Below are 15,365 nucleotides of genomic sequence, written 5' to 3' on the forward strand. Positions count from 1 at the left end.
CTCTAGTTCATGGATATTAAATCTGCAGTATGTAACTTTTATAAAAAATATTTATTTACATATTTGTTCAAACTGCCGCTATGTGATGAGACAGATGTTCTGTGAAAACATTTAGCTCCCAATGCTAACCAGAAACAACCAGTCAGACCCAGGAGGAGAGTCTTAGCGCTGTCAATCACCCTCCGTGTGGCACTGCTCATCCTCTCCTCTCATTCCCCCTCTTGCTTTCTGCTACAATGCAGCTAGCAGAGCCTGAATTCTAAAGCTAGTTAGCATAGCCACTGATGACGGTGGATAAATAGTTTCCTGTAACGGTAAATTGTTTCTCCCCCATTAGCTCATTTAGCAGCGACAACACGGGATTGATTGATGGCTCTAAGACCCGCCTCCTGGCTCTGATTGGTTGTTTTTCTTCAGTCTGTAATATTAGCTCAGGGAGAATCTGAAGGAAATCGATCTTTTCACAGATTATCTGTTTCAAAACAAACAACCACAACATGGTGACAGTTTCAACAAATATTTTTAAAAAAAACATTTTTATATAAAAGTTACATACTGCAGCTTTAACGACTGGAAAAAGTATTTTAAAACCTCTGGTCAGGCCTAGAACTGCTATCGATCAGGAAGTTTATTTACTTCAGACTGGGCCACATGGTCCACCATTAGTCTCCTAATGTATCGGCTTTTATTCCACTCACAGTTTCTGTGATCTTTAGTTCTTGAGATGACACACCAGTCTAGCTGGTACAGTTTGCTTCCTGTGAAAACCTGGGACTTGACACTTTCCTACCTTCTTCCTACACATCACCTGAAACTACGAGTCAAGCTCTTATTTTAGGAGATTCTTGCTAAAAGGGTTATGTAAATCTTTCTTGCTTAAATCCTATTAAATTTAATGCATTTCCTTTCAAAAACAAGAGAAAAGTTGCTTAATGTCTTACAATATAAGCAGGTTTTCAAAATCAGATCATTTTGGCTGTATAGAGTTTTTTATGTCAAAAATAAAACACCTCTCTTGAAATTGGATCAGATTTTCACACTCCATAATATGTGCTTGGAGAACTGCCATGAAACAGTCTCCAGCATTGTTTTTCTCCCTCTTTCGCTGCCTGAAGGTTAGACGTGGAGCGAGTCAATCAGGAGTCACTTCTAATGAGTTCATCACCTTGTTTATGACACGGATGGATTTCAAATTACCATAATTTTGCTATTATGCCTGTAAAATAGTTTGAGATGACTGTTGCTGGTCTGAGTCAACCCTATTTCCCGAATCCAACAGTAAGAAAAAAATAAAGACGGGAAAAATTATCTGCACTGATTGAGGAGTGGGGAAAAGCTTGTTTTATAAATATATATATATACACCATGCAGCAAATGACACCTGAATCCCATTTATGGCTGGAGCTAACAATTATATTAGTAATCAATTATTTTATTGATTATTTGGTTAAAAAATTGCCAGATTCTGCTGATTTTTCATTTAAGCCTGTTTTAAATGGTCTTGTATGTCACAATGGACACATGATTAATATCAATAGATAATATATCTGACAAAATATTCACTGAACTCTGATCCTGAACTGCACTGGATTCTAAGTGATTTAGGCCTGAGCTGCTAAATTTGAGCTGGAATCAACTAACTCACTCACTCTGTGGTTACCTAGCAACTCACTCATTCTTTGGTTACCTAGCAACACCCTGTAAAGTAAGTTGCGCAGCAGCAGTTTAAGATTTGTTTCACCACAGTGTCTCATAACTGCTTAAAAATAATTTAAAAAGGCAAATAAATAAAATAATAACTGTGGATAAAACAGGAAGCATCACACCACAAGTTTGGATTTCATTTCAGATATTTAAAACAAATATCTAATCAATAATTATTGATACTGAATAGCAAGTGCTTATATTGTGATAGAATTTTCAGCCATACCATGTAGTCTAACCTGTTTTATACATCATTAAAAAATGTTTTTATATATAGATAAACAATTCAGTTTCTGTTTTAAATAAGAAAATAAACATTTTATTTTCTTAAATGCAGCGATCTAGCATTCGTCTAGTGAACGCTTAAGCAACAGATGAATCTGTAGATAAAATAATACTTCTAACATCAAGATAACATCAAAACAGTGTAGGGCTAATCAGTTGATCATCTTGGGGATTTAATAATTGGTTAGCAACTGGTACTTAGGAGGTTTTTCTTTCTTTTACCCCTCCAGGGGGTCTTTTGTGGGCTCTAGTGTCCCTTATATGACAGTAGGCTAACAGGAAAGGGGGAAGGAGAGGGAGGGAAGACATGCGGCAAATATCGTCGGGTCCGGGAGTCGAACCACCGACGGCCGCGTTGAGGACTCAAGGCCTCCAAACATGGGTCGCGCTATCCCCTACGCCACCACGGCACGGCCCAGGAGGTATTTTTAACAGAATTTGAACAGGGTGAATCTAATACTTTCCCACTTGAGATCGTTTTATAAGTCTTTATACTCCAGTAAACAATTAATCGCTTACTAAATTAGTTGACAATTCATCAAAATTAATCCAATCAATCCCATTTATTTCCTAAATTATATCTATAGCCTCCACATTAAACAGACTAGTCAAAATGCCCAGAATGAATCTAATTAAAGACGCAAACTGCTAATAAAGCTAAAAAGAGGTCAAACTGCACCAATCAGTATGTCAAAACCCGTTAGCTTTAACTGTCGGATGTTCACACGTGTGGAAGATGAATTATGACAAGTGAAGAGCAGACGCTGGATCACATTAACACAAACTGACACTTCAGAGGTTCATCCAATCGAGAGTAAAACTTACTCGTAGCGTTACAGAAGCGACTGTTACTCGGCGCAGCACGGAAAAGAAACCACGCGAACATGCAAACCTTGTGAGCGGCAGCCAAAAGAAAGAAGCATGCTACCCTCAGAGAGACGCTACCCTCAATTAGAGAGTCACAGCTGGAGAAGACTTCTGAGTGCTCTGGAAGATGGAGATTCATCCTCAGCTGCACATGACGACAGATGATGCAGCTTTTCGTCTGAAAGATGGAATTTTATCCTAAGCTGGAGCTGACCATTAAAAACACTTCAGTGGATTTAAAGTCAAATTTGATAGAAAGATACCCGTCAAAGACGCTTTTTCACACTACAGTACTGTATAAAGCAGCAGAAGCATTTCTTCTTTTTTCCTTTTTAAGCTGTTATGACATCGTTTCTTATCTTGTCATGTATAGCTGGAACAGGAAATTCACACATCCTACATATAAACACACACAGCCATTTCTCCCCTCACTGCCTGACATTAAATCAGACTAAATGTTTCCTGATGTTTTTATTACTTTCTTCAAATTTCAAAGTTTACCTACAAAGTTTAACATGCATCTGAATAATTTAGTATGCACTCCAAAAACACAAAATCTTACCAAGTGTTTTGGTCCAGTTTCTAGTGCAAATATCTTAAGTTAATTTAATGTAAGTTAATTTAGATAAGTTAATTTAAATAAGATTAAATTAACTTACAAGTGACTTCTCAGCAAGATATTTGCACTTGTTTTGAGTCAATAATTTGTTAATATTGATTTAAAGGTTCTAGTTCCTTTGGCAGATTAATTTACTTATCTTGTTAGATCTTAAAATAATCTACCAATGGAGTACTTTTTCATAAATTGTAGGGAATTATTGACTTAAAGCAAGTTGATATTTCTTGCAGAAAATGTATTTGTAAGGTTATTTTGTCTTACTTAAAGTGGACTAAGACATTTTCACTACCAGACAAAAACTAGTTGGTAAGAATTTGAGTTTTTCCAGTGTGGTTCAAATGGTGATGGCATGGAGCAAAACTTTCAGAAGATAACAAGAAGGCAGAATCGAATAGTTGCTCTGTTTTATCATTTTGAACCTCTTTTATGAAACATCCTGGACTTGCAAATATTGGCAGCCTTTTGAAAATCTCCAGATGTCCATTCTCTGGAATATACAAAGAATGTTTTTACTTATGCTAGCAGCGCTAACGGTGATAATCACTAAAGCATAATTTAAAACTTATTTTTTGTAATCCATAAATTTCCTTTCAGAGAAGTGATTTTTCCTTTACGTCCAATTTAAATTATAACCAGTTCACATCAGGAAGGCTGGACAGAAACATTTTGTCTGCTGTTATGTCGTCTTATATTACAGTTCTCAAAGAAAGATTGGAATAAAATCTGTCAGCAGATAAGCACTTTACAAAAAAATCGAGTTCAGTAGGCTGATTTTTAGTCCAGTCCTCTTACCTTTCCATAGTGACATATTCTGCAGTGTCTGCTAAAGTAAAGAGCAATACAAAGGACAAAAGAGTAAGACTTTGCTGCCAAACAAACAGTATCATATAAGTCACTTTTAGAAAAGCTATGAAAAAAATTCAGATAAACATTAAAGCAACCAAAGCAGGCATCTCTGCCAGGAAGCATAGGGAGGATTAAAGATATCTCTCTTTCTGCTTGTGCTGGTTTATACTGGTGCACATATCTGATCCTCTTTTGGGGGAAAACACTTCTCAGAGCAAGTAACACACCAGTCCTGCTGTTGACATTTGATAAAAACTCAGTAGATTCAGCTTCCACATGCTGCCTCTGCCTACCCCAGATTTCACATCAGTCCTTGAAGTCACTGTCAATTTATTCTAACTTTGAGTAAAAGAGGTGTAATCAACTCAGTGTCACCACCATGAATTAAACAACAACGCCACAGCCCTCACAGGGAGGCCTGCCGCACCTGGCTGTAAAAAAAAACCTACATAAATATGTCACAGAAGACAACCTGCAGACACTAAACCGTTTAAAACTAAGAGGAATGTAACGGTTACCAGATTCTGGATAAAAGCTCGGACAAGGACAGCTACTTCAGATGCAGGGCTTTAATTATACAGAAAATTTTAATTTGGCTTTTTTACTAAAATGTAATTTACTTTTAGTCATCACAGTTGTTTCAGTTGAGTGAAACTTTTGGGTTTATTCTACACATCCACAGGCAGATAACAGGGAAAACCAAAACACTAAACGGGGGGAAAAAGAAATGTAGTAGCTACTAGCATGCTAGTCCCGAATTGCTAACACATTAGCACAGTTATTTCACTCTCAAAACATCGTTTATACAACACTAGTTGATGGAATATAACATGACAACATTTTATGGGAATCATATATCTGTGCTTTTGTTGTGCTACTAAACCTGTTCAGTTAGAACAATTTCTGATAAGTGTTACATCAGAACTTCGTTCTTGGCAGACAGGGAAGATGGTGACGTGGAAGCTAACGGTCAAAAGAACACACACGTTCGATGATTTGACAACATCACAGCGCCATCTAGTGGTCTGGCAGGGGGACTGCAGCCGATTCAAGCTGTATTGGCTGTGCCGTCCAATCGTGGCACTTTTTCCCTAAATACAACTGCACATTAGGGCCATTGTACGTAGAGAGAAAAACAGGAGTAAATTTCTGCCAAAAAAGAATAAATAAGTCTGACAAGTCAAAAATTTGAAAGAAAAAGATTCAAATTTTTGACATTAGTTACAGATATTTTCTAGAACAGAAACTTGGAAATTTTTGAGTTTCAAAAGTTAAAAAAGTGGGGAAAAACGCAGAAATGTTTAGATTAATCTCAACTCCACAGTTGTTTAGTTTTTTGAAAGACGTAAGTTGTGCTCAGTGTCTTCTTCGGAAGGTTTCATGTAGTTTCCTTCAGCGGTTCTTGGTGCAGCGCCCCCATAGGCGAGGAGGTGAGCATGTTTTTCAAATGGTTTGGATTGTTTGACACGGTGCAATTTTGGTTCCCAATCTAACCAAGTCTACTGGACTATCAGGTTTGAAAACAACCCTAGAGTGGCCCAGTCAAAGTCCAGACCTAAAATCCAACTAAGAATCTGTGGCAAGACCTGAAATCTGTTGCTGGCAGTCAGTTTCTATTCAATCTGACTGAGCTTGAGCAGGTTTGTAAAGAAGAATGGGCAAAAATTTTGATTTCTACCTGGTCGATATTCCCCAAGACCTCCAAGCTTTACTTACTCAACACTTATTTTTTATATTTATAGTAGGAAAAAACCTTGGAAAATTGTGCTAAATTTTCCTTCGCACAACAATGAACAACTTTATATTGGACTATAACATAAAATCCTCATTAAATAGGAGAAGTCTGAGGGTTTTAATATTTTTAACACTGTACGATTCCAGCTGTTGAATCAAACTCCATATTCTCTCTCCCGAAAGCGCAACACGTCTTTTGTTATTTTATTTTGCAGGCTTTGTAAAAATGTAAATATCAAACTGGAGCAAGATGAAACAACAAAAAACTCTGACTAAGACCAAATGAAGTTTCATGGGATTCGAACTCAGAGGATTACTAAGCTTTTTAGTTCAGTCGAGGCTGTTTTTCACACTGTATGACAACAAACCGCTTCTTCTGAAGGGAGAAAAATGAGCCTTCACATCCACAGCTTTGCTGACTGTGTGCAGATTCCAGTGGGAGTACATTAATAACCGCTAATTATCCTTATGCAAAGAGGACGACGGCCATGAAAAATGTCACTTACTTAAATTATCCTTTAAAGACGAGAAAAGGCTAACGCAGAAGTCCGGTCATAACGAAGAAAGTGGAAAACAAAATCGCAGAAGCCTGGATCTGCTGCAGGAAGGAGCAAAGTAATAAACCGGGGTCATCGTTAATTTAATCACACGGGCTCTAGTTGACGAGGTCACGGCGTACAAACTCATCACAGCTTCTTCTCCTCTTAAGACAGCAAACATGCAGCAAGGCTGATTATTCACAATCACGCCATCTGACCCGCAATCAGAGTTTTATTATAAATAAAGGAAGGAGCGCATGGCTCAGACCGCATAATGTCACAACAGTTGGTAGGTTGCTAATCCTTAACGCTCTGCTAGAGTTGCTGCAGACCTCAGGCTGATTTTAACAAAGAACGACGTTTTCAGATCGCAGTCTTCAATTTAGCAAGAAAAAAAAAACTCCCACAGACGATACCTTATGTTTAATACAAACAGAATAAAAAAATAAAAATGCACGTTTAAGATGTGAAGATTCCCATAACTGCAGGTGTGTGTCTGGTAAATTCTTGGTTAAAACATGTTTGATTTTCATTAGGTGGGTAAAAAGATTCAGAACTTTTACTCAATTAAGAGTACATATTAGCTGTTAAATTAGTAGATTTGTAATAATTATTGATGAAGGCAAAGAAATTGGTTTATGAATTGTCTGTTAGTTTGTAGTTTGTTAATTATCTGAATAATTAATTATCAGACATGTATGTAAGTATTATATTGGCTTTTCACCAATTCATAATCTGATAGTTAAACTTCATTACCTCAACCAGGAACTGAAGGTGGAAATTAGCATTTTGTGCTGTAACCTGGAGCCAGGGTTTCCCCCAGAAAACCTGCTAAGCCTGGTGGCAGGAACACAAGAGCGGTCCGCCGTGTTTTTGTGTTAAAAATATTCAAAGTTTAAAATGTTGGAACTGCACGGCTTCATAATTTGGAAATAATAGCTTGTGAGGCTAACGAACGGTGGAGGACTGCCCAATGTAGCTTAATCTGTCTTTCCTGTCACTAACTGGTGTATAAAAAAAACCTTATTTAATATAAATAAGCAACACTTAGCCTGGCGGGGGCAAGTATAGCCTGGTGGCCCGCCAGGCTTATAATATACTGGAGGAAACCCTGTGCACCATTAATATCTCCTTTTAAAAAGTTAATCAAATGTTATACATTGTCTCTGCATAAATAAACAGTAAGTGGAAAATTCTCATCATATTGACTAAAAATACCTCCGTTCCTACTGCTGAAGAGAGCTATAATAACATTGACTAGATGCTAATATGAATAAATTAAGCATTGACTTTATCAGTACTATAAAATAAATACTCCAAATATTTAATAATAGTTTCAAGTATTTGCTTTTGGTGCTCTGTTTGTACAGAAAAACACAAACAGCTGATAATTAGCGAAGCTTTCAGCTCAGAGTCTTTGGCTACGAAATATGATTTTATTCACCAAACAAACCACCCAAAAAAAATCCAGTTTATGTTCCACACAACAGATACTTGGGGTAGAGCATCAAATCAGAATATTTTCTTGGAAAACGATCCATGCTTAATCAGGGGAACAGAAACATAAAACTGCTTCAAGAAACTTGTGAAAAATGTGAAAGAAAAGCTGAAATATGCACGGCAGAACTCCCAGATGGAAAACCTAAACCAACCGTGATTTACTTAAATTCGCCAGCGGCTCCTTGGTGACATTACAAATCAACATTTCTGAAGCAGAAACTGCAATTTACTGCAGATTATTCACAGTCAGAGACACCTGAGCATTGCATGTTGCACGAGAGACGGAGTGACTGAAGGAGGTCACAGGAAAAGATCAGCAGCAGCTCGCATGGTTAAAGATAGCAAAAATGAAAACATAAACAGCTAAATTAATCCACTGTAATCAATAAAACTGATTACAAATGCAAAAAAGTCTATATAAAACGGGTATTAAAAACATAAATCAATCTAAGCAACCTCTTTAAGAAAAACAAATGACACTAAGTTGTCACCATGGTGTCTGCTCTTTGTTATCTCTAATCTGAAACATGCAGCCTGCAGCGGGAGTGTTAAAAATAAATATATATTAAAAAAAATTTTTAATGGAAAAATTACCAGAAGGGATGCAGAGGAAGAGGAGCAAGGACAATGGAGCATCTTCGTCATCCTGTTAGTCTCTTACAATTACATTTCACTGCTGACTGGAGCCTTGAGAAGCCCTCACTTCTGTCAAATCTTTTCTCTTTCTTTATGAAGACTTCACAGCGTGTTTCTCATTATTAACTATTATTAAACCCATGATGCTGGTTTCCTTTCTTCGCCCAGCGCTGGCTTTTGTTGCAGCTCTCCAGATCAAGAGATGAGCGATCCCGTCATCTCCTGTCCTCCAGGAAGCGCTCGGAGAAACAATGGCGGCTCGTTTGAAAATACTCCACTTTAAATAAACAAAAAGTTAAGCAGGTTTCAGGGGTTGTTTTTCGGGTCTGACCTGCTAATTCTTAATTCTTCTAACCCTAAATAAAATTAAGGAATCACCAGATTTAAGCATCAAGCATCAAACTTCATGTTCCTTATATTTATCTGACTTATAGTTAAGTACAAAAAGTCATGCATCACAGTAAATGCTGGTTTATCGACTGCAGGAGTGATGAATATTTTATTTTATTCCATTTTTTAGTGTCTGCCCAGAACAAAATCATCCATTTTTTTGGTGCATATGTAGTTTAATTGTAGATTTATTCTCGCAATAAATCAATTAAATCAATAATAAAATAAAACAAGGTCAATAATTTCCATTTGCATGATTTATTGTTTTTTTCTTCTCTCTCTTTAATGACAAAAATGTTCAGTCTGGTCGTTTGGTTTTCAGCCAGCTCGTTTTTTTAGAAGGACAATTTTATTTAGAGAGACTTGATGACGAATTTTATTTGTTGTTTCTGTTGTTTTGTTTATTTATTTTGGATATTTAAAATGTCTCCCAGTTCCAGTGTTAAATGCTCATCAGAATTTAAAGCTTTCAGAATGATTTCTTGAGTTATTATTATACAATTATCATTGCATTATTTGAAAATTGTGTCAAAACGACAATAAAATTGTTCATCGCAATAACTTTTGGAACAATTTGTTAACCAGCTAAATTTGTCATCCTGTCACTCCTCCGTAGAGCAGCAATGGGTTTTTGTGTTTGGTTTTTTAGCTAAAAAGTTTTGCTTCATTCGTCCCAAACTGTTCAACGTGTCCAGAGTAGAAAGTAAAACTTTTTGTTTTAAAACCTGCAAAAAAAAATCCCACGATACAATTCTTAAAATCTTATCTTTTAAATACTACAGAAGAAATGAAGTCACACATTACTGTTCTTTCCCTTTATGTTGCCGTGCACTGCTGCTCAGATGGCTGAAAGAGGGTTACTCCACTTAAAGTGTTTGTTTTTACCAGAAAGACAAATTTGGCTGCTTTTAAGCATCTTTGGTGCCAAAACAAGCAGCGCAGTTAGGAGTAAAAATAAATTTTATTAAGATAATGCTGCAGTTGTGACGCTATAACGGTGTGTGTGTGTCAACAACTCAAACTAAATAGATAATTACAGTAATTAAATGTGTGTTACTCAAAAAGGAAGAAACAGGAAAAAGGAATCATCTTCTGCACAAGAAGCACATTTACTTGAAAATGAAACTGTTTGTTTGCTCAAGTATATCCAGGAAAATCTAATTAACAACAAATAGAGCAGATGGAATAATTGTAATAATTGTAGCTTTTTTAGTCATAAATAAAAGCAGTGGGATCATCTTATACATTTCTGTCTCGATACCCTGAAATATTCATACTCAGGTTTATGATGCGCTGATAAAAGCGATATTTTTAGGTTTTTTTGTTCATTTTAATGGGACATATGGCTTCCCACAAGGCGCAACCTTCTGTCCAGAGCTTATAAAAAACAAATAAATAAACAAATTACATATCAGTTGTGCCTTTTACTACCTTTCTAGAAAGAACATACGCTGCAGCTGATCACACTCTAAGTGTGTGAGAAATTTTAAGATTAATCTCATAAAATTATTAGAAAAATTCTGAGCTAAAAAGTAAAAAAAAATTTTTTGGAAAAAAACTGAAATTTTCGACAAATCTCATAAATTGTCTAGAAAAAACAAGAAAATTACTTAGTTTGAAAAGTCGAAAATATACTAGAAAAATCTCAGAAATTTTGACGTTCAACTCAGAAATATTTTAGAAAAACTAAAAAATCTCAAAATTTCTGTCTGTTTTGGCAGAGATTTACTCCATATCCTTACATTTCTATCTACAATGTCCCCAGCAGCCCGTCTTACATGTTGAACAAAGATTGATGTAAGAGCATAAATTGCAGGCATTGTTTCAAATCATGGATCTCTATAAAGTTCTGAATAACAACATGAAGATTGATGGCAATATTAGGAGAAGAGCAAACGCAGCACAAGCATGTTCAGATCTTGTGTTTTAATTCCGGATTAGCATATAGGCTGTTCCTAATTTTACACCCACTGAAGCACGCAGGATTTACTTCCCTCCCTGCAGATATTTTCCCCAAATTATCCCACTGCGCTGCAACGTGGAGACCTCAAAGGATTCTCGGGAGGCTTAAGACGCACGGCGTGTAATTGTAACCATAATTACTGTCGACATCCAGAGTTCAAATCCGACTCAACACACCTCAGTCTGTCATCGCATGTCAGTCTCCACCCAAATAAAGTATTGAGGCTTGAAAGGGAGCCACTGAAATGTGGCTTTTATCCTGCAGGAGAGCCAGAAAAAAACCCACGAAACAAGTTCTCGTCCAGAGAGAAGTGGGAAACTCCATCTATATGTTGCAAAACCACACACACACAGAGAGGGATGGGAGCTGTAGACGTCCTGAAGCCCCTCATGAAAACCAAACCATCATCCATCACACGTTGCTCGGCTGATTCTTAGAAACCCACAGCTTCAAACTGGGACCAGTCTCACAAAACACACACGACAGCACCACGCTCCTCTGCTGCTCGGCTTCCACCAAAAACATCTCCAGCAGAAATCAATAAAACATAATTAATCTTACCTCTCTTTCGCCCTCTTGCTGCCCCTCTGCCTGTGAGGAGGGTTTGCCCACCGACCACCGCTCAGCTGGACGTGTTGGCGGAGACCCCAGTGAAATAATGTAGTCCCGGTCGAGGCATGAGGAAAGTGAGGAGAGCAGCAGCAGGAGGAGCGCGGCGCTGCACCGGCGGCTCCGACACTGACATATCAGAGCGATGCTTTCTGTAAAAGGAGCCTCGGCTCAGTCACATCGGCAGCAGCCAGCAGAGGAGGTGTCAGAGCTGGATTCATCTCCTGGAGACAAACTCAACTCATGACAGCGTGCCTTTCTGTATTTTCTTCTGCCTTACTTTTAATCGTCTAAATATTAACTATTCTTTTTTTTTTTTTTTTTGCTCAATAGATTTAGTTATCAATAAACTATTGCAGTCATTAGCTTTGTGTACTTTTTTCCGTACAAAGTACGCCTGATTAGCTCCCAGATTTCTCCTATTCAAATGGATTCCTACGTTAGAATTTCTCTCGGACCAATCAGCAAGCAGGAGAAGTTGTGAACGATGACGTCGATTTTCTGCGCCGTAGTCCGCCTGCAGTTTTAGCGATGGCAAAGCTTTTCAGGTATCCTGTGTTGGTCGCGCTTTCGAATGTTGAATTAACATCAACAGCCATCTTGTTCAGCTGGTAAAATTTAAAACAAGGAGCCATCATTTTTCAAAAGCCCAGAGCCCAGCCCGTCTGTAAAACGCAAGAAGCTTAGAAAAAGGCTAACTTGCTAACGTTTGCCCGTGTGTTTACCTGCTGTCCACACTCCAGTTCGATAGGTGGCGACAACCTTGACGCCAATAAAATTTAAGAACTTTACCCGGTGACGTATGTGGGCTAAACGGAAATGTGGCAGCTCTACTCTAACACAACCTAATCAAGATTACAGCCTACAGACGTTCAGTTTGTAAAGCAGAAGGGTCACGTAATGTTAGCTAGCTTAACAAATTGGCTGATGCTATCCTAGCATGTCAAATAATAACACGTACCTTCTCCGTAGTCAAACAGGTGCCATTCCACAGAATTAGTAGCTTTTGTCCAGTTTTGAACAAGCCTGGCCACTGCGTTCCTGTGCGATGACGCTGGAATAAAAATCTCCTGTACGGATTTCTCCGAGGCCCAATCAGCGAACAGAAAAATAAGTTGCGAATGATGACGTCGTTTTTCTGCCTGTAGTTTTAGCAACGGCAGCGGAGGGGTGTTTGACGCAATCCCCAGTGGGTCATTAAAGCTTTTATCATCTTTACCTCCAGATCCAATTCACTCAGTGCCAAATTTTGATCCATACTCCATTTATGTTCATTATGATTGCCCTTTTTTAAGTAAGAAAACAACCAACAAAATGTTAAGAAAGATTCTATTACGAGATGTTGTTTTTTCACCAGCTTGTATATTTTATTGGTCCAGCATTTTGGAAGAATTGGAAGTGTAAATTGGAAGTGGACTTGGATACTCCTAAAAAAAATACTTAATAAACAATAAAGTAAGAGAAATTTCTTATAAAATTATTCACAATGTTTATCCTGTTAAAGCATTTTTGATAAAAAGATATAAATGGGATTTGGACCCTATGTGTACTTTTTGTAAAAATAATGAGGAAAAGTTGTTCATCTTTTTTGGGATTGTAATTATACCGAAATATTCTGGAGAGATATGTCAATTTTTTTTCATCAAAAAAAATCTCAATATTACTTTAACAGATAAGGATATTTTGTTTGGGATGGAGAAATGTGAACTTGTCAAAACCGAATTTTTATATGTTGTCAACTTTTTTATTATTTATGGAAAATATCATATTCACACCTCCAAACATTTACAACAAAAACCTAATTTCCAGATTTTATTATCTTCTAGTAATATCTATTTAGAATCCTTAAAAATCAGCTCAAATGCTAAAGCCATTCAAATCATAACTGCCCTTAAAGAACTGCAACCCTCGAGCACCGATTTGATTTTGACATTGTAAAATAATTGTTCTATGTTCTGTAAAGCCCATTTATGTTGTATCTGTTTGTAACTATTACTGTTCTATGTTGTTCACATATGTTCTTTGTTTGCAATAAAAAAAATAAAAAATAAACGGCAGCGGAGGAAGTGAACAAAGTTGTTTGTTCAGTTGTTTACAAATATTGAATTGACAGCCATCTTCTTCTTTTTATGACAGTTGACAGGCGACGTTTAGATGCCCATTATCGCCAATACAAACCGATTCATGTAAATGTATTAGATAAATGAATGCTGGCATGGAGTGTAGGTTGGAATGGAGTGTAGGTTGGAATGCTAACAAATTTTGAAGCAAAAAAAAAAAGTATTTTCTCTATCAATTGGTCTCCTTGAGGTATTTTAATGAAATGCAATAAGTCAGAAGTAGAAAGTTTGTCTGAAATGTCTTGTCTTGTGATCTACGTACCATTTCCCTTCCCTCAATAGAATATTTGGAACAGAACAATAAAACATGTCTCACTGTCTCTTCTTGAAAACAAGAATAAAATTTTCCTGTAGGACTTTTTTCCCCATTTGAAATATTGTTCTATAATAATGTCTTCAGATGTGGAGGAGCTCAATCTTTTCACAGATTATCTGTTTTATAAATTGTCACAACATGGTGACAATTTCAGCAAATATGTAAACAGCCTATTTTTTATGAAAATGACAAACTTAAAATCATTACATTTCAGTAAATGTTTTCCCTCTTCTTTGAATCACCCTTAAAGTTACTAAATCTACCCAGAAATGCAAACGGTACTAAATGAAATCTGTTTCACAGGATCAGATACAAAACGAGAGAAAATAAAGATCGCCTTGTGCTTCTGCAGTAAATTTATAAGTATATTTAAAAGATGCGTATTAATCAACCTGATTGTGTCCTTGTTTCCTTTTTTTTACTACCGTATTTCCCGCATTATAAGGCGCATAGAATAGACGCTACAGTAGAGGCTGGGGTTATGTTATGCATCCATTACATGGAACTGTGCTAAAGGGAATGTCAACAAAATAGTCAGATAGGTCAGTCAAACTTTATTAATAGATTACAAACCAGCGTTCTGAAACTCTGTTCAGAACGCTGGTTAAAATGAATAAACAGCTGTTTTATTATTTTCCTGAGGTAAAGTAAGGGACGTGGTATTTTCGTAACACAGTTTATCTTTTAACAACAGCAAGGTATAACATATAGTGGAGGGGAACTTTTCCTCCATTCAATAAACACGTAAAAAACAGTCTGATACTGTTACTGTAAATCAAATGCTAGTTAAATCACAATATATATCCACTTCCACACCATTGATTGGTTCATGTTAAATTCTCTCGCTGCTGCTCTAGTCCCGTGTTCTACTGCGCCACTGATCGCCTTGAGCTTAAACTCTGCGTCGTAAGCCTGTCTCTTAATAGGAGCCATTTTGGGGTCTTTACACAAAACCCAGCGTGCACCGCGCACTTCTTCTTCTACGGGGAAAATGAAGTCAGCGGCTGCTTACCATAGTTGCGAGACCTGTTGTGGCTCAATATTGGTCCACATATAAGGCGCACTGGATTATAAGGCGCACTGTCGGCTTTTGAGAAAATTGAAGGTTTTTAGGTGCGCCTTATAGTGCGGAAAATACGTTACTTGTTGTGTTTGAAGTAATCAAATCATTTCCACACTAGCATCGTGTGTTTTTACACATTTATGGAAGAAAACTTTATAAACGCTGGAACCTGTC

At 37.1% G+C, this 15,365-nt stretch overlaps 1 protein-coding gene across 4 annotated transcripts in view; it reads right to left on the reverse strand.

The window, feature by feature from the left end:
• The window catches only part of drp2 (dystrophin related protein 2), a 258,718-nt gene extending 246,889 nt beyond the window's left edge, over nucleotides 1–11,829 (reverse strand). For all 4 annotated transcript variants that reach the window (XM_005799512.2, XM_023328539.1, XM_023328537.1 and 1 more), the window contains exon 1: nucleotides 11,645–11,829. The gene's annotated coding sequence lies outside the window, so the exon portion shown is untranslated. The remainder of the gene's footprint in view (nucleotides 1–11,644) is intronic.
• Nucleotides 11,830–15,365: the final 3,536 nt, after the last annotated feature.

This window comes from Xiphophorus maculatus, chromosome 23 (genome assembly GCF_002775205.1).
Source record: "Xiphophorus maculatus strain JP 163 A chromosome 23, X_maculatus-5.0-male, whole genome shotgun sequence".
NCBI classification, from domain to species: Eukaryota; Metazoa; Chordata; class Actinopteri; order Cyprinodontiformes; family Poeciliidae; genus Xiphophorus; species Xiphophorus maculatus.